Raw genomic sequence first — 21,334 nt, forward strand, 5'->3', positions numbered from 1 at the left:
ACACACATCCATGGAAAAGTGGGTTATTAAATTTAAAAAATCAAAAGGATATTTGCAAGAACCAGAAATGAAAATCTAAAGCGAGCCGATAGAATCTGAAATGAGGCCAATAACAAAGAAAATTCACACAGGCAATGTGTAGGATAAAATAACATAAAGAAAGAGTATATTGAATGAGACCTATAGAGAATGAAACCAGGAAGACTATAAAGCTATGAAAATTACAAATTTAGAGCCTAAAAGGAAAAAAGATATTTATTGCAGACCAAAAAGGTGGCCTTGGAGGACTGTAAGAGACAGTAAATGACATTATACGGGACCGAGGAAAGTGGTGCAATGGTAAGTCAATGGGTTCATTTTCGGGAGGACGTCTACTCAAAACTCTATCCAGCCATTCAGCTTTACATTTTCTTGTGATTTTCTCAAATCATTTATGGCAAATGTGGGGTTGTTTCCTTTGAAAATGATACACGATCGATTTGCTTCTGTAATCTTGCCCAGTCCGAGGTTAAATTCGTGTATAATAATCTAATGGTCGGTGGGACTTCAAACGCTAATCTTTTCCTTCCTTTCTAATATTTCCTTCCTTCCTAATATTGAAAGTGAAAGAAGAAAATGAGTTCTAGGCGCGCAGTCCGGAACCGCGGGACTGCTACGGTCGCAGGTTCGAATCCTGCCTCGGGCATGGATGTGTGTGACGTCCTTAGGTTAGTTAGGTTTAAGTAGTTCTAAGTTCTAGGGGACTGATGACCACAGAAGTTGAGTCCCATAGTGCTCAGAGCCATTTGAACCATTTTTTTTTTGTTGAAGAAAATGATTTTTCTCAAATGCTACACTATAGTAGCCTCAAAGAGAATACGTCAGTGCAGAAACAACTGTTTGTTAGTAGCTTCAAATATTTTATTAGACGCAAGTAATTATTTCCAGTTCGTTATTGTTTCTGATAATGGGAACTAGCTTCTAAGGAGCAATGGCTAGCTGGTAACATGTAGTTTTGTTGTAAATGTAAATACTGGATGTTTCAAAATTAATATCGGGGTTTTAAGCCTTTGCAGAATTTGTTGCATTCAACTTACAATTACAAATAATACATCAAATGAAAGAGTAACTGAAACAGTTTCATTTGTATTCCTGTGCGCATAGAAGACTCTACGTTTCACCTACGTGGAAACATGAAGACACGTAATGTGCGCGTCTGGGGATCAGCAAACACACACTAAGTGACACAGACGGAACGAGACTCCCCTAAACTGAAGGTTGTTTGTGCTATTTCTCGGCGGAAAGCTTATGGGCCTCTCTTTTTCGGTGAAGCAACTGTAGCTGGTGTTTCTAATCTCGCAGCGCTACAGCTATGGCTCTTTCCTCAATTCGAAGATGCTGAACCATAGAACATTATCTGGTAGCAAAATGGCTCGCCGACTCACTGGCATAACTCAGTATGCGACCGGTTAAACGATGATGTACCCGACGGCTGGATTGCCCGGAAGGAGCCGGATGACAGAGCTAGTTTCGCTTGGCCTCCACCAGATCTGAAACGATGAGATTTTTACCGTTGGTGGTTCATAAAACTTCAAATGTATGTGCCTCCGCTAACTGCTGATCTACACAATTTAAGAACAAGGATTGCAAACATTGTTACAACAGTTACTCCAAACACACTGATTAAGGGTTGGGAAGAACTCACCTATCAACACGACGGATGCCATGAGACAAATGGTGCTCACACTGAACACTTATAAGAACAACTCTTTGAGTTACTCTTTTATTTAATGTATTTTTTGTAGCTCTAATTTGAATTAGTATATGCTACAAAGCCTTAAAACTTACAGTCACGAGTAAAACACAGCAATGTGAATGTTGGTAATAGTTTCTAACCTGAAAGCAATAAAGAGAGACTCTATAAAATTACTTTTTGTGCCGTATAATGTCACGGTGGTGAACGTTAGAAGCTCGTGTACTACAAGGTAACGGATTAAAGTCCAAGTCCAGTCCTCCTAATTTAGTTTTCTGTCCTTCCTCAATAGCACTGAGGATCCTTAAATAAGGCCACAACCGATTTTCGTCCTCATCCTTGTTCAATTCGAGCTTTTACTCTCCAGTGACTTCAACGTCCCCTGATAGCTAAACTCAAACCTTCCATCCTTTACTGGCAGTTAAATAAGACCGTAGTCAGGTTAACCAGTAGAAAAATGTATTTGACAACAACTAAAACATATATATACTTCACGTACGAAAAATAGAGAAATGCAGCTACAATCAGTAACACCATGACCACTCGCAGCGTCGATAATGGCTTGCCATCTCCGAGGCATCCCTGAAGCCAATTTTTCCGCATATTCACTTCGAAGAGACCTCGAAATGCTTCGAATATGCGTTGGCAGCGGTTTTAAAGTGAGAATACTTTTTTCTTGCGACTTCTTTTTGAAGTAAAACCATACATTAGCGTCAGGTGACTGTGAGGACCAATCCCGTACCTGCACACCTTTTCCTTTTTACAGTCTCTTATAATTGTTACATACGTCACATGGTAACCCTTTTTCCTTAATTTTGCTTGCGCTTGATGCAATATTGAGAATTGGTTCCCCGAAAAAAGGTAAATAATAATTTTTTCCACTTTTGGGTCCACTTTACCGGCTGAGCAACGTTCGTCAAAGTTATCCACGTTTCTAACCAATTTAAGCGTGTTACCCACTTTTGCACAAATTACTGATTTTCCCATATGTTTAGATGCCGTGGCATGACACGTTTTCCGACGTTTTGGGTGGCTACAGAGATACGCAGCCTCAAAACACGACACATAAGCGGCACTCATGTCTCTTCGTGTTATCTCACTCCAGCGTTCGAAGTAAAGAAATGCGTTATGGACTTTGCATGGGGGACAAAGGTTCCGTCTGTAGGGCAGGGGAAGAGCTAAGGCTATATGTTTCAGTGTGTGCGTGTAGTGCCGATACGCTGTCACCTAACAGACCGTACAGTGCGATTGTTTCTCCACAATTCCACGAAAACCTCGTTCATCTGGCAGCAAGTTCTGGAGGATCTTACAGATATAGAAAAAGCGAAAGTCTGTGTAGTACCTGTGACTCATCTGGTCATCGCTTTAAATCGCCCCCGGAGGAATTTTTTTTCCATTTCACCCCCCGAGCGTCTCCCGTTTCATCAGGGAACAGTCCGGGACAAAGACGTATACAAATCTGGGAGGACGACCGCAGCGCAACCCCTCGGCCCCACGTAAATCTCGACGTGAAAACACGGGGCCCGGCGTGTCTGCGTTTTTGTGTGGGCGGCCGTCTGGCTGCGAGGCCCCACAGTGTTTGTTGTATTGTGCCGGGCCGCGCCGCGCCAGACAGGGTTGGAATTCACTCTCGCTCTCACGGCCCGTCCTTGAGGCCAACCCTTGCCTTCCTGCCCCGTCCTGATCATAATGGCTGTCTAGACGGGGCGGGGGTGGCGGCGGCGGCCAGACCCGGCTCACCTGGCCCACGGGTACAGACATTCCTGCTCGCAGGTGCGACACTGCTATCAACAGCGTCTTCTACTTCGTCTGCTCGCTGTACATCTGTGTACACGATATTTTTAAGATTTGTTTGGGAAAATGTGCGATATTGTCATAGAAATAGATAGATTTCAATACTGCGGTCCTCACCAAGGTTTTCGGAAAGTTTCCATTCATTACTGGGGGTATGCTGGAGCTCAAAATCCCCTCCCGAATATTCCCAATTTAAAAACCGTCTTGGCGATTTATTTGATAATAAATATGTAACCAGTCGCTATTTAACGATTTATTCAACCATGAACATATTTCCGAGCCACTACAGGCTTATCATTAGATAAAGATGTTACAAGAACATTATGTTGTGGACCAAGTGTAGCTAGATGCAGTACTGGTGCTGAGTGCACTGCCTTGTGGTATCCATATCAGATCGCTTCTTAAAACAGACATTATGGAGCTACGTACATAAATATAGAAAGTATTTAGTTAACTTGGTTTTACTCTGATCCACAGAAAATCTGATTGCTGCAGAAGGAAAACACTTTGAAAAACTTCTGTATCAAATTTCAGATTTCCTGCTATAGCATAAATATGATAACGATACCCCATATTACGTCGTAGTGAACGAAAACATTGGAATATCATTTTTGCAGCATTCCGTATTGTCATCACTGGTTTAAATGGCACCTGTTGCTCATAGTAAAAGATGAAAAGATAGGAATATGGCTTCATCGTACTGTACAGAATAATCAGAAACACGATTAACACTTGACACTAGAGTGACATGAAAATATTGGCGTGAAGGCACTGTTATTTCCCTTAAAGGTCTGTTGACGAAGATGTCAAAGCATTTCTGCTACACCTAAGAAGTGCAAATGATTACTACATGTAAAGAATTTTTATTGGTTTAATGTATCTACAGCAACAGGCGGAGCATTTAGCAGCATTCCCTAAGAGAATCTTTAAACGAAAGATCAAACAATTTCGGTGAGTAAGTAATCATTTTCAGTAAATAAATCTCTTCTCAAAACGAATTTGATTTGAACACTAAAGTGCTTTACAAGGCATGTTCCTAGAGAAGACAGTATATACACTATGCGATCAAAAGTATACGGACACCCCCAAAAACATACTTTTTCATATCAGGTACATTGTGCTGACGCTTACAGCTAGGTACTCCATATCAGCGACGTCAGTAGTCATTAGAAATCGTGAGAGAGCAGAATGGGGCGCTCCGCGGAACTCACGGACTTCGAACGTGGTCAGATGATTGGGTGTCACTTGCGTCATACGTCTGTACGCGAGATTTCTACACTCCTAAACATCTCTAGGTAAACTGTTTCCGATGCAACAGTGTAGTGGAAAGGTGAAGGGACAAGTACAGCACAAAAGCGTACAGGCCGACCTCGTCTGTTGACTGACAGAGACCGGAGGCAGTTGAAGAGGGTCGTAATGTGCAATAGGCAGACATCTATCCAGACCATCACACAGGAATTCCAAACTACCTCAGGATCCACTGCAAGTAGTATGACAGTTAGGCGGGAGGAGAGAAAACTTGGATTTCATGGTCGAGCGGCTGCTCATAAGCCACACATCACGCCGGTAAATGCCAAACAACGCCTCACTTGGTGTAAGGAGCGTAAACATTGGACGATTGTGTGTGTGTGTGTGTGTGTGTGTGTGTGAAGTCTTATGGGACTTAATTGCCAAGTCCCTAAGCTTACACACTACTTAACCTAAATTATCCTGAGGACAAACACACACACCCATGCCCGAGGGAAGATTCGGACCTCCACCGGGATCAGCCGCACAGTCCATGACTGCATCGCCCTAGACCCCTCGGCTAAACCCGCGAGGATTAGACGATTGAACAGAGGAAAAACGTTGTGTGGAGTGACGAATCACGGTACACAATGTGGTGATCCGATGGGAGGGTGTGGGTATGTCGAATGCCCGGTGCACGTCATCTGCCAGCGTGTGAAGTGCCAACAGTAAAATTCGGGGCGGTGGTGTTATGGTGTGGTCGTGTTTTTCATGGAGGGGGCTTGCACCCCTTGATGTTTTGGGTGGCACTATCACAGCATAGGCGTACATTGATGTTTTAAGCACCTTCTTGCTTCCCACAGTTGAAGAGCAATTCGGAGATGGTGATTGCATCTTTCAACACGATCGAGCACCTGTTCATAATACACGGCCTCTGGCAGAGTGGTTAGACAACAATAACATCCCTGTAATGGACTGGCCTGCACAGAGTCCTGACCTGAATGCTTTAGTACACCTTTGGGATGTTTTGGAACGCTGACTTCGTGCCAGGTCTCACCGACCGACATCGATACCTCTCCTCAGTACAGCACTCCGTGAAGAATGGGCTGCCATTGCCGAAGGAACCTTCCTGCACCTGACTGAACGTGTGCCTGCGAGGGTGGAAGCTGTTTTCAAGGCTAAGGGCAGGCTAACACCGTATTGAATTCTAGCATTACCGATAGTCGGCTCCACGAACTTGTAAGATGGTTCAAATGGCTCTGAGCACTATGGGACTCAACTGCTGTGGTCATCAGTCCCCTAGAACTTAGAACTACTTAAACCTAACTAACCTAAGGACATCACACACATCCATGCCCGAGGCAGGATTCGAACCTGCGACCGTAGCAGTCGCACGGTTCCGGACTGCGCGTCTAGAACCGCGAGAGAACTTGTAAGACGTTTTCAGCCAGGTGTCCGGATACTTTAGATCACATAGTGTACCTACTCACGTCCGATGCGTCAAGTGATTGACAGATATAGTGAGACCAACAAATTAATCTTTAATTCGAATCACAAAGTAACTTGGCGACGTACAAAGTACTGGAAGATTTATTTATTGATATGCTGGAAGAATATCAGGGTCTGCCACCTACACGCTATGACGAAAGGCACATTCCATTAACAACACAGCTAACAATCATAATCACAATAATAAAATAATGTACAATTGTGGAATTGAAATAAGTGAAAAAAAGGATATGTGATAGAAAAAAATCATTGGACCGACCACTAATCAAAAGATTTATAATCTGACACTTGCTCTTCATCCAAGCACTCTCAAAGCGAAGAATGTGAATCAACTTATCACTAGCGAAAGGTGAGCTGCAGGTGTCCACTCTTGAATGCGGTTATTCTGCGGCCTGCGACTTGAGTCGGTGGAGCCCACCGGTCGCGGGGGACTTTCGCTTTCGGTGGTCGGGTCTGCGGGAGGCAGCTGCACGGCTGCCCTCCCAGATATTAGGCCGCAGCCTGCACTCCAGACGGCGGCACGCCAGAAAAAAATGAACCCGGCCTTGGCGCGGGAGGGCCAGGGTGGACTCTCCGCTGTGGCGCACCGCGGCAGTCGAGCAAGATTCCGGCTCCATGAAAGCGAACCGCACTGAAGGAAGAGCCTAAAGAGGGGTTGAGGTAGGGCCCTAAATACGAGCTTACTGAATAACATCCCGGAAGTGCTCTGCTAATAAACAACTTGAATATTACTGATGGCTCTGAGCACTATGGGACTTAACATCTGTGGTCATAAGTCCCCTAGAACTTAGAACTACTTAAACGTAACTAACCTAAGGATATCACACACATCCATGCCCGAGGCAGGATTCGAACCTGCGACCGTAGCAGTCGCGCGTTCCGGACTGAGCGCCTAGAACCGCGAGACCACCGCGGCCTGCTTGAATATTACTGCCCATTATGTTTCTTACCTGTGTTTCCGACAGTTTTTGAGAAATCAATGCAATGGAGAGTTGCGGCACACATAATTTGCTGCTAGACTCGGAGTATTCACAGTAAATGCTATTTATTATATTGTGTGTGAGGTACTAGCAGGAATAAATGATAGGTTGAGAACTGTAGGAATTTTCTCCGATTTTACGAAAGCAGTTGACTGTGTGGACCATACAACACATTTGTATTTCTTCACTTCGTAAACGATGCTGTGAATACAAATAGTGTCAAGGGTCCAGATCTGTTAGCAGTTCATCTATTTTGCCTTGAGTTCCGCTAATATTTTGATCAAATAAGCTCACTCCATCTTCCGATCTGCATTCCCCATTTATGGAACTATCTTCCACCGTTAAAGGAACTTTCCTACCTGACTTCATCGTAAAAACAGATCTAGACCTTCTACACTATATCACCGAACTTTTTCCATTTATTCGAGTCATCAGTCGTCTGACTGGTTTGATGCGTCCCGCCACGAATTTCTCTCCTCCGTAACCTTTTCATCTCAGAGTAGCTCTTGCAAACTACGTCCCTAATTATTTGCTGAATGTATTCCAATCTCAGTCTTCCTCTACAGTTTTCACCCTCTACAGTTCTCTCCACCGTGGAAGTTACTTTCTGATGTCCTAACAGATGTGCTACCATCTTGTCCCTTCATCTTGTCAGTTTTCCATGTATTCCTTTACTAGACGATTCTGTAGAGAACCTCCTCATTCCCCACCTTATCAATCCACCTAATTTTCAACATTCTCCTGTAGCACCGCATCTGAAATGCTTCGATTCTCTTCCTTCCTGGTTTTCCGACAATCCACGTTTCATACCATGCGGTGCATTTCCTCAAATTAAGGGCTATGTTTGATACTAGCATACTTCTCTTGGTCAGGAATGCTTTACTTCCCAGTGCTAGTCTGCTTTTTATATCCTCCTTTCTTCGTGCGGCATGGTTCATTTTGCTGCCTAGGTTGCAGAATTCGTCTATTTCATGATCACCAATTCTGATGTTAAGCTTCTCGCTGTTCTCATTTATGCTATTTCTTATTACTTTTGTTTTCCTTCGATTTACTCTCATTTCATATTCCGCATTCAGTAGATTGTTCATTCCATTCAACAGATCGAATAATTCTTATTCACTTTCACCGAGGATAGCAATGTTACCAGCCAATCTTATCACTGACATCCTTTCATCTTTAATTTTTATCCCACTCTTGTCTGCCCCTGGTAGCTGAATGGTCAGCGTGACGGATTATCACTCCTCTGGGCTCGGGTTCGATTCCCGGCTGGGTCGGGGAATTTTCTCCACGCAGGGACTGGGTGTTGTGCTGTAATCATCATCATCCTATCATCCTTATCGACTGCAGGTCGCCGAAGTGGCGTCAACTTGAAAGACCGGCACCCGGCGAACGGCCTGCCCGCCGGGGGTCCCTAGCCATACGATTAAATTAAATTAAAAATCCCACTCTTGAATATTTGTTCCCTTTCCGTCATTGCTTCTTCGATGTATAGATCGAACATTAGTGGCGACAGACTACACCCTCTTTAATCTGAACGCTTCGTCTTGGTCTTCCAGTCTTTTCGTACTGTCTCGGTTCTTGTACAAATTGTACATTACTCGTCTTTCCCTATAGCTTACTCCCACTTTGCTCAGAATTTCGAATATCGTGCACCATTTTCCGCTGTCGAACGCTTATCCCACCTCAATACTTAGTATACTGACACTTTTAAGGTTCGCTATCCATTCCTTCCCAATCCGGTTTAGATGTAAGTCATGTCGATTATAGAACGATCTTTAGATACTCTTAATTGGCACCATCGAAAAGCGTGCCTTGTCAGCAGGCATCAGTGCCCACTCATGTCCCATATGAATTCGCCTCATAGCAGTATTAAGATGGGGCTGATCGCAACTCCGCAAAAACTGTATAAAAGGTGAACATTACTAGTCCGAGTCTCAATAGTAATTCTGTCCATGTCACCACCTGTGTCGTTAGCTGAATGCTTACCAATACTATTCCCAGCGCGTCCCACTGTCACTACCTGATACTCTTTAGTAGAAATCCTTACATAAAACAACCTGGATTTAAAAATGCTGATGACTTAATACACGTTACCTAATGTCTGCTGCAACTGAGGGCCTACGCCGCACTGATGATTGCTACCTAGCAGCAAAATCATCTACTTAATTTTCTTTTCTAACTTACGCTTCCTAACAACAGTGGTCGTCTGTTGCATTTCTGTATCTACGTCCATACTCCAAAGGTCACTTTGCGGTGTGGCAGAGGGCACGATGGGAACGGTGCTGCGAAACGGCTCTGGCTCCATACAGCGCGCGAGGCTAGCTGTCTTTGCCAAAGCAGACAGCCGTCTGTGGGAACTGAGGGTGGTCTCCGAATCCAGGCTCATACAGTCCTGGTTTCTCTCCACGTGACTCTGACAGATGGGTAGACCTGTCAGCAACACTCAAAATGAAACTATTGGAACGGCTCCTCTTCCTAATGGCCTTACTGTTGTCTTCCAGTTCACTCTTCTCTCTGCCCTTTTTCCTCCGCAGCGTCTCCAATTCCTGTCGAACATCCTCTAACTGTGCCTGAAGGGCACATTTTCTCACTTCATCCTCCACCATCAATCTTTTCCTAGTATATATTCTGCAGATCCATGAGATTGCTTCACTAGATTCCCCACTATCTTGCCCGCTACATTCATCCCGGTGAAACCACTTTCTACATAATTCACAACAAGCTGCGCAGATCGGTAATCTACGACAGTTTGCGGACTTCTCACTCATGAACAAAGTTTATAATAGCTTTAAAGAAATGCAACAAAATAATAGAAAACTTCACAGACAAAAAACCACACTTAAACGACCAGTAAACTACCTACCATACCTTAAAAGAACATGGCAGCCTTGGTCTCCCTCTACAATTTTCAAATGGTTCAAATGGCTCTAAGCACTATGGGACTTAACATCTGAGGTCATCAGTCCCTTAGACTTTGAACTACTTAAACCTAACTAACCTAAGAACATCACACACACATCCACGCCCGAGGCAGGATTCGAACCTGTGACCGTAGCAGCAACGCGGTTCCGGACTCAAGCGCCTAGAACCGCTCGACCACAGCGGCCGGCTACAATTTTCATCCCCGACATTTCCATCCATCCCTAAACTGACGACTCAGTACGTCTCCTATCAACTGATTTTAGTCTAGCTGTTCCATAAAGATACTTCCTTCCCAATTCGCTTCAGTATCCTCTGTTTACTGATCCGAATCACAAATTTAATTTCCAACATTGTACTGTAGCATATCATATTTCAAGCTTCTATTTTCTTCTCGTCTGAACTGCTTATCGCCCCACTTAACTTCCGTAGAAGGCTATACAACGGGCAAAATACGTTTTAACACATTATATTCCATGCTAACAAATCTCCCTTTTTAAGAAACGCTTTTATTGCTGTTGGCGGCCTTCATTTTATATCCTCTCTACTTCGGTCATCGACAGTGATCTTGCTGCCGCAATAGCAAACCCCTTCTACAACTTTTAGCGTCTCATGTCTTAATCTAATTCCCTCACAATCGCCTGGTTTATTTCGACTACATCAATTGCTCTTAGTTTAATTTGATTAATGCTCACCTTATAAGATATTTCCAAGTCTATCCATTCCTTTCAACTGACCGTCAAAGTTCTTCGGCTTTTCTGGCGGACTATGGAAGTAAGATGAGGGTTTAACGTCCCGTCGACGTCAATCTCAGTAGAGATGGAGTACAAGTTCGGAATGATTAAAGGACGCCGAAGGAAATCGGCGTGCCATTTACAAAGGAACCATCCCGAAATTTGCCTGGAGCGATATAGGAAAACCGCGGAAGACCTAAATCAGGATGGCTGAACGCGGATTTGAACCATTGTCCTCCCGAATTCGAGTCTAGTGTGCTAACCATTGAGCCAGCTCACTCGGTATGTGGAAGTAAAACTTGAAGACAAGAACATAAAAGAAGTATTTCAAATGTGGTGCTACAGAACAATGCTGAAGATTAGATGAATAGATTGAGAGGAGACGAGAGGTACTGAATAGAATCGGGAAGAAAAGTGCTTGAAGACATAGGCTGCTACGATACACTAACGGATGAAGGAGCAGACGATTTTGTAGTGGAGGAAAGTCTTTTTCTTCTTCTTCCTAGCGCTACAGCCTTCGGTCAGCCTTGGCTTTGTCAGATATTTTCTTCTATGCTTCTCGGTTTCTAGCAGCTCTTTTCAAACCCAACTCTCCAATGTTGGTTAGCTGCTCTTGTACATTATCAATCCACTTTCTTCTAGGTCCCTCTTTTCGTCTAGCAGCACGGATCGCACCTATCAACATTTTCTTTGGTATTCAACGCCTCTTCATTCTCTCTACATGTCCTAGCCATCGTATTCTTTGCTATTGGAAATATTTTACTCTCTCTCCTTTGTATTAATGCATGTTGCTACGTTTTACAGCGTATCGTCCAGGCTTCTCCCCCCCCCCCCCCCCCTTTATTGTGCCTTAACTGCTTTCACGTAGGTGTTTTCCGCTCAAAGGTTCTTAGAGCAGTTTTTCATCTTCTTTCACTGTACATACCTCTGACCCAAACGTGACTTATGGGCGAACTAGTGTGTTATACAGTGTGGGTAAGAGTTTCGTGTTCTACGAATTGTGACAAGGCTGCTTGTGAAGAGTTGTTAAGCTCCGTTCCCTGCTTGTGACCTATCCTTTATAGCCTTTCCAATGCTGCAATTTGATGTTAAAGCTCGCAGGTAGCTAAAAGAGGACACTCCATTGAAACACTTCACATTCTCATGAACATTTAAATCTTTGGTTGTTTCCTGGACTCAAAACTTGGAAATTAGTGGTAAGGTCTTATGGGGCCAAACTGCAGAGGTCATCGGTCCCTAAGCTTACACACTACTTAATCTAACTTAAACGAACTTACGCTAAGGACAAAACACACACCCATGCCCGAGGGAGGACTCGAACCTCCGACGGAGGGAGCCGCGCGAACTGTGGCAAGCTGCCTAAGACCGCGCGGCTACCCCGCGCGGCCTTGGACTCAAAGTGTGACATTACCATATATTTTGTTTTACTTTCATTTAGTATGAGGTCGATTTTAAATAGTTCTGTTTCCATTGCCAGGTATGTTTCTTTAAGTGTGTTAGCATTTATTAGTACTATTATAATATTGTCAGCATATGCACATATCTGGTTAGTTTACATAAATACGGTCCATCTTTACTCATTTTATTTACTGCGTTGTACATGGTTATATTGAATAAGACAGTGGAGAGACTATAACCTTTCTTCACACAAACCTTGAATATGTCATGCTGAATATCTTTACTTTTTCTCTTGTCTTAATCACTGTCGTTGTGATTAGATATATTAGTTTAGCACATGTACCAACTTCTCTCTGCGCTCTATGTGATTCTTGCCGGTTTATGTTACCAAAAGCTTGACATCGATTAGTAGGAAGTGCAGGTCTATATGATGTTCATAGAACTTTTCCGTCATTTGTGTGATGACAGATATTTGGTCAGCTGTTCCTCTGTCTGGTGGAAAACCACATTGACACTCCCCGACTACGCCTTCTGCACAGTTCTGTATCCTATCATTTAGTGCACTTGTAATAAATAGTGCTTCGTAGTCTTAATGGACAGAAGTGAGGGGGATAAAAACCATAGAGGGAGACCAAGGCCTGAATAAAGGAAACAGATTCGGTGGTACTTATGCATGCACACTGAAGTGACAGAAATCATAGGATAGCTATCTGCACATACAAAGATGGCGTACGCAACGTATAAAAGTGCAGCGCATTGGTGGAGCTATCATTTATACTCGGGTGATTCACACGAAAAGATTTCCGACGTGATTATGACCGCACGATGGAAATTAAAAGACTTTTAACGCGTATTGGTAGTTGAAGCTGCGCTTGGGACATTCCATTTCTGAAATCGTTAGGGAATTCAGTATTCCAAGATATACAGTGTCAAGAGTGTACCGAGAATATCAAATTTCAGGCATTACCTCTCGCGACAGACAACGCAGTGTCCGACGGCCTTCACTTAACGACCGAGAGTAGCGGTTTTTGCGTAGAGTTGTCAGTTCTAACAGACAAGCAAGACTGGGTGAAATAAATGCAGAAATCGATGTGGGCGTACGACGAACGTATCCGTTACGACAGTGCAGCAAAATTTCCCTTTAATGGCCTATGATAGCAGACGACTTCCGTGAGTGCCCTTGCAAACAGCGCTTGCAGCCCTATCCTGGGCTTGTAATCATATCGGTTGGATCCTAGATGACTGGAAAACCGTGGCCTGGTCAGATGAATCTCGATTTCAGTTGGTACGAGCTGATGGTAGAGTTCGAGTGCGGCGCAGACCCCATGAAGCTGTGGACCCAAGTTGTCAACAAGGCACTGTGCAAGATGGCGGTGGCTCCAGAATGGTGTAGGCTGTGTTTACATGGAATGGACTGGGTCCCCTAGTCCAACTGAACCGATCATTGACTGAAAAAAATTATTGAAATGGCTCTAAGCACTGTGAGACTTAACATCTGAGGTCATCAGTCCCCTAGACTTAGAATTACTTAAACCTAGCTAACCTAAGGACATCACACACGTCCATGTCCGAGGCAGGATTCGAACCTGCGTCCCCAGCAGCAGCGCGGTTCCGGACTGAAGCGCCTAGAACCGATCGGCCACAGCGGCCGGCCATTGACTGGAAATGGTTATGTTCGGCTGCTCAGAGACCATTTGCAGCAATTAATGGAATCCATGTTCGCAAATGACAATGGAATTTCTATGGATGACAATCAGCCATATCACTAGGCGGAATTACTCGCGATACGTTTGAAGAACGTTCTGAACAATTCCAGTGAATGATTTGGCCACCCAGATTGCTCGTCATGAATCCCATCGAACATTTATGGGACATAATCGAGAGGTCAGATCTTGCACAACATCCTGCACCGCTAACACTTTCGGAGTTATGGATGGTTGTAAAGGCATCTTGGCTCATTATTCCTGCAGGGGACTTCCTAAGATTTGTTGAGTCGATGTCACGTCGAACTGCTGCACTAAGACGGACAAAAGAGGTCTGACACGATATTGAGAGGTATCTCATTGCTTTCGTCTCCTAAGTGTACGATAAGATTTTCTCAAGACAGACTGCTATGAGCTGTTGACAATAACAACAGCAGCATGTACGAGGGTCACTCCAAAAGAAATGCACATTTTTTTAAATTCATCTTTTATTCTACATGTTTGAAAGTTTTACAGTGTGTAGATACCTCCTTTAGGAACAATTTTTTCATTTCTCCACATAATTTCCATCTCTCTCAACTCCATTACGCCATCTTGGAACCAGTGCCTGTACACCCGCACGGTAAAATTCTGGACCAACCTGTTGGAGGCACTGTTTGGCAGCGTGCACAAGGGAGTCATCATCTTCAAACCTTGTTCCACGAAGAGAGTCTTTCAGATTCCCAAAGAGATGATAGTCACATAGAACCAGCTCAGGATTGTAAAGCGGGTGTTTCAGTGTTGTCCATCTGAGTTTTGTGATTGCTTCCATGGTTTTTTGACTTTTTTTGACTGACATGTGGCCGTGCATTGTCGTGCAACAGCAAAACGTTCTGCTTTAGCGGATGTGGTCGAACACGACTCAGTCGAGCTTGAATTTCTTCAGAGTCTTCACATTGCATCAGAATTTATGGTCGTTCCACTTGGCATGATGTCCACAAGCAAGAGTCTTTCGGAATCGAAAAACACTGTAGCCATAACTTTTCTGGCAGAAGGTGTGGTATTGAATTTTTTTTCTTAGGTGAATTTGCATGATGCCACTCCATTAATTGCCTCTTCGTCTCTGGTGAAAAAGGATGGAGCCAGGTTTCATCACCTGTCGCAATTCTTCCAAGAAATTCATCTCCACCATTATCGTGCTTTTCCAAAAGTTCGTTGCATACCGTTTTTCTTGTTTCTTTGTGAGCCACTGTCAACATCCTGAGAACCCACCTGGCACAAACCTTTTTTAACGCCAACACTTCCAGTATTCTACAAACACTTCCTTCCCCTATTCCAACGTAGCGTGACAATTCGTTCACTGTGATGCGTCTGTCATCAGTCACCAATTCGTTAACTCTCTGTACAATGTCTGGAGTTTGTGCAGTACGAGGCCTGCCGCTACGAGGAGAATCCTCAATATTTCCGTGCCCGCTTCCATCACGTAACCTGCTTGCCCACCGACTAACTGCACTGCGATCGACAGCAGCATCTCCATACATCTTTAAAAAAAAAAAAAAATGGTTCAAATGACTCTGAGCACGATGGGACTTAACTTCTGAGGTCATCAGTCCCCTAGAACTTAGAACTACTTTAACCTAACTAACCTAAAGACATCACACACATCCATGCCCGAGGCAGGATTCGAACCTGCGACCGTAGCGGTCTCGTGGCTCCAGACTGTAGCGCCGAGAACCGCACGGTCACTCCGGGCGACCACACCTTTTTCAATCTCTTGTGGCTGTTTCCCACTGTCTCGTTTTCACAGCACAGGAATTATTTGACAACACGTTGCTTCTGACGAATGTCAAGTGTAGCAGCCATTTTGAAGACATACTGTGGCGGGGCCACTCAAGAGAACAGGTTAAACTAAGTTTGAAAACAAGCGGGAAGGATGTATCTACACACTGTAAAACCTTCACACATGCAGAATGAAAACTGTATTTTTACAAAAATAGTGTGCATTTATTTTGGAGTGACCCTCGTAAACAGCTGATATTATTATCCACTGAAAATACACTTGTTCCACTGCACACCGTGACTTGGTGAAAAGCTCGCCTCAAGTATTAGGACAACCACGTTACGTCACCGCGAGCCCCTCTCCATGCAACGGTAGCTGTTGCGGCAGCAGGGAGCACCTGTTCCTGCTGGCCCCAGGAGGCTCCCAGCTACCTGAACCTCTGGGTCTGCGTCTGGCCACCATTCTGGCCATTTACACACTCCAGAAGCTGCCCTCCGTGCAGTCCAGTCCTTTGAGCGCGCCGCGACCGCAGAGCTATACACGTTTCACAGCCCAGAGTCGAGCACGTGGAGTGGGCAAAAAAGAAAAAGTGGCTTTATATGAGGGTTTCCGCCGGCAAATTTCCACTACAATAGGAGAGCGCCAGGTAGCGGATTCGGGCTCGGGTAAACAGACTTCTCGCCGTCCGCTCGTGGCACGTGCCACGTGCCAGGCCGGTCGCCAGGGGTGCGATTATTTTTTTTTTTTTCCCTCTACCACCCGTGGGCAATCTGGCAAACAACACGTCATTTTCCGCGGCGAGGGAAACGCAGCCGGTGGCCTTTTGCGAGCAGGTAGCCGGCCGGCTCGTGCCGCGCGCAGGTAAACACGCCCTCCACCCGGCTCCGGACTGCCGCAACAAACAAGTGTGCTGTTTGTCGTCTTCCGGGCCGACGCGCTGCTTGCAGCTGTCACCTGCTCCACCCAGCTAATAGAGTGAGCTCAGTCGTGAAGAAAAATGGACACATCTACAATCGTAAGTCAGTTTTCCCTAGACACGTTCACAGATTAATCTAGCGATTCAACCGAGCGTAGTCATAAAGTTTAAATTAGCGATTTTTATACGTATGATATGAAGATGGTCAGAGGGAGGTGTTACGGGAACGTTATTTCCTGGACCATGTTCCTGTGACAAGCTCATCTCTACACCTACTTCTGCATGATAACTCTACAATTCACAATTGATTGCAGAGGGTTCATCGAACCATCTTCAAGCTAATTCTCTTCCGTTCGTCTCTCGAACAGCGCGCGGGAAAAACGAATGCTTAAAACTTTCCGTGCGACCTCTGATTTCTCTTATTCCATTCCCTACGTAGGTGGGCGCCAACAGAATATTTTCACACTATGAGGAGATAGTTGGTGACTGAAATTTCATAAGAGCACCATGCAGCAACGAGAAGCGGCTTTCTTTTGATGACAGCCATCCCAATTCGCACATCTTACTCATACCCACGGCACTCTCTCGCCTATTTCGCGACAGTGCAAAATGAGCTACCCTTCTTCGCAGTTTTTTAATGTCCTCCATCAGTCCTAAACGATGCGGATCCCACACCGCACAGCACTACTCCAGGAGAGGGAACCGCGCCGGGTAGCCGCGCAGTCTAGGGTGTATTGTCACGGTTCGCGCGGCTCCCCCCGTCGGAGGTTCGAGTCCTCCCTCGAGCATGGGTGTGTGTGTGTTCTCCTTAGTAAGTTAGTTTAAGTTAGATTAAGTAGTGCGTAATCCTAGGGACCTATGACCTCCGCAGTTTGGTCCCATAGCCCTCACCACGAATTTCCAGTTTTCCAATAAATCGTATCAAATTCGAAATGCGTTTAGTCGCATAGTCTACCTACATAAGCCACCAGTTTAAATCACAGCTGCAGTTCGTCATCCACAAGGGATATAATGATGCATAAACTAATCGCAAATATAAAGTTACCTAATACGTTTTGTTCCTCAGCAGCTACATACATGCAGTCTTGGTAAACAATGAAATGGCTCTGAGCACTATGGGACTTAACTTCTGAAGTCATCAGTCCCCTAGAACTAAGAACTACCTAAACCTAACTAACCTAAGGACATCACACATATCCATGCCCGAGGCAGGATTCGAACTTTCGACCGTAGCGGTCGCGCGGTTCCAGACTGTAGCGCCTAAAACCACTCGGCCACCCCGACCGGCGGTAAACATTGAAATCCTCCCGCCACTGTTTCATAGCACGCCACTAGATAAGCCAAAACAAAATGGCGCAACCCACTGATAAAATGCCATATCGCGTTGTGATTCGTTTTCTGAATTTGAGGAGGAAGAACGTCGCAACATTTCCATGTTCGGTTGGTTGAAACGCAGGGCTAATATACACCACCATATGTCACAGTTGTTACACCTGCATTACACTTCCAGATTTCTTTGACAACCATTTTAGATCGAAGCCCTTTGGTCAAATCTTTGACAGTGTACTAGGGAAGCTTTGATCAAAGATTTCTTTCATAAAAGATCTTAGTTCATAGAGCGTGGGCCTAGCTTTGATCAACGATATCCTTATTGTATGCTTGTTTGATTCGCTTCCGTTGACTCCAACCTGTAAAAGGACTTCACTGTTTTCTGGTGTGTGGCTGCCACCATCCTGATAATTTCCAGTTATGAAGAAAGCGACATTCCTCATAACACCAAACACACTGATTCTAAAAACATCAATCAACGGTTACACCGTCATAAAGAAATAGCTGCCGTCATCAGCTCTATTCCAAATGGCTGCGCTGTTGATGATGTAAGGGAAAAATTAAATGGGCTAAGGTGTAAGTGGAGATGCGGAAAACGTATTGAATATAAAGTGTACATAAGCGAAATATACGTACTTTTTACTCTAAGCAACTTCAGATAACCTTCATAAATTGCTCCTTAAGCGATATTGGTTCACATGTTTCTGGAACAGTACGTTAAACAGTACAGTGTGGGATGCGAGAACTATTCTGCAAACTCGAATAGGTTTCGCCTGTTGCTAAAAATCTTAACATAACTATGAGACGATCTTTAGCAGAAATCTCATATCTCAAATGAGTATCTCGTTTGCAGATGTGGGGTCTACTTACATAAGAACAAACTGAAATGTTTGTTCGTCCATTCTCAAATAATTTTCGTAGCTCTTTATGTCCTTGCTCAATAGCTCACGAAACAAACTGTTTTGAACGCTTAGAGCTTCTCTTCTTGCTTTCCAAGGTTTCACACACACACACACACACACACACACACACACACACACACACACGCACACACACACACACAATCGTTTCCGTTTCCTCTTTCTTTCCAAGCCATACGCTAGCAACCAATATTACATTGAACGCTGGTATGCAGAAGATTAACTGTTCAGCATCATTTCTCCAACAACTATGACAAAAATTTGACTATAGTGTGATAGCTTTAGTGAAGTACTTCGATAAAAGAAGTTTGACAAAATCTTTGACAAAGATATTTGATCAAAAGACTTGGACAGTGTAATACGGGCCTTAGGTAGCACAGATGCATCTAGTGTGATAAAATAAGACTGAACAATGAAGATGCCTGAGTAATAAAGACTATGGGCAAAACGTAGATATAGGATATGATGTGGTCACTCGCATTGTGATCAATGTTGCCCGTATAAAAGTACGCCATGACGGCTTATTAAAAACTACAGCAAGACAGCCGAAAACTATTTTGGATTCAGTGATGAAATTTTGATCCACGCTGCTTGAAAATTAGTCACGTACCTCGCATTAACAAATTACTTCAATAAGAATAGGTTCGTCATCATTTACGTAGAGTTTTTCCATACAGGGCATTCAAGCAGCTACAACTTTTCACCTGCTGACAATTGGACACTTCTTTATTTTTAATTTTTAGCTCGAAATTGTCTACAAATACCACGTTCTAAAAAATTAACATCCTCTTGAAACAGCATGTATTCGGTGTCTACATCCTGAAAAAAAATGTTAATATGATGATGTTACTCTCCATCGCTGGCGTTAAGTTACGCGTGAGGTAGTACGTATTCTTATATGTCAGTCTGTTGTTTGGATCAGTGCAGTAAGATCGGTCTAATCCACAGTACGTCGAGTAAGCCGAACCAGAAAGGGAAAGGACATCCACGGCCACATACAGATATTAGGAAAAAAGGGAAAGACTGACTTGGTCGACGAAAGGCAGAAATGACTGACTGAAACTGAAACAGCACTCCCCTTATTTACGCGCTCACTCAACCATTGTCTGCAGACATGACTTCACAAGAACAGTGTTAAGTGAAATACTGACAATGGCGAATGGACTCTTTGACTTTACGTCGTACAAATTTCGATGTCGTCAGCGTTTGAGAGTTTGTTGCTATTATAGTTGTCGAAACAACTGAGTAATACATGCACTTCTAAAATTCTTGGACGAGCGCTTTCCAAGGGCTGTATTTCTCAGAATTGCATTTTCTTGGAAGTTCCACTAAAACAGTGTACTAAGGGCTGTTGCGAAACTATCACACGGTCCAGTCATATTAAGGTGACAACCTGTCGCCGGCCGGAGTGGCCAAGTGGTTCTAGGCGCTTCAGTCTGGAACCGCGCGACCGCCACGGTCGCAGGTTCGAATCCTGCCTCGGGCATGGATGTGTGTGATGTCCTTAGGTTAGTTAGGTTTAAGTAGTTCTAAGTTCTAGGGGACTGATGACCTCAGAAGTTAAGCCCCATAGTGCTTAGAGCCATTTGAACCATTTTTTGACCACCTGTCAAAAGCCTGAATAACCATCGTTTACAGTGCGGACGTGCAGGATGAGAGTGAATGAGGATCTGGAAGGTACAAACAGGGATGTGGAACCATGACAACTCCAATGCCGTGGCCAGTTGATCTAGGTTCCCTGGTTGAGAATCGATGGTGCGAACAGATCGATTGAGATGGTCCCACTGATTCCCTATAGGGTTTAAATCTGAGGGGTTTGGTGGCGAGAGGAGTCCGGCAAACTCATCTTGGTGCTCTTCGAACCACGCAAGTACACGGCGAGACTTTGCATTGTCATGCTGATAGATACCATCATGCCGATTAGAAAACAAAACTGAATGTAGAGGTAGACATGGTCCCCAAGGGTTGATGCAGGCATGTGTTGATCCATTGATCCATTGTGCCTTCAGAAAACGAGATCACTTATGAAACGGCAAGACAACATTCCCCAGAGCATAACGCTCCCTCCTCCGGCCTGGGTCCTTCCGACGACTGTTGCAGCGGCATACACGCCAAAGGCCATCTGTCCAATGGAGCGTAAAACGTAATCATCTGAAAAGGCCACCTGTCGCCACCAAGTGGACGTCCAGTTGTGGTACTGGCGTGCCAGTTTTAGCCTTCTTCGCCACTGGACGGTAATCAGTATGGATTTGTGAACCAGGCGTCTGCTGCGGAGGCCTGTACACAGCAAGGTTCGCTGAATTGTCGTTGAGGAGACACTGTTGGTAGGCCCTTGGTTCATCTGGGCGGCCAGTTGCTCAACATTTGCAGGACTATTCGCCCGTACACATCTCCGCTGCCGTTCTTCACCCCTA

The sequence above is a fragment of the Schistocerca americana genome, chromosome 3 (genome assembly GCF_021461395.2).
Source record: "Schistocerca americana isolate TAMUIC-IGC-003095 chromosome 3, iqSchAmer2.1, whole genome shotgun sequence".
Classification (NCBI taxonomy): Eukaryota; Metazoa; Arthropoda; class Insecta; order Orthoptera; family Acrididae; genus Schistocerca; species Schistocerca americana.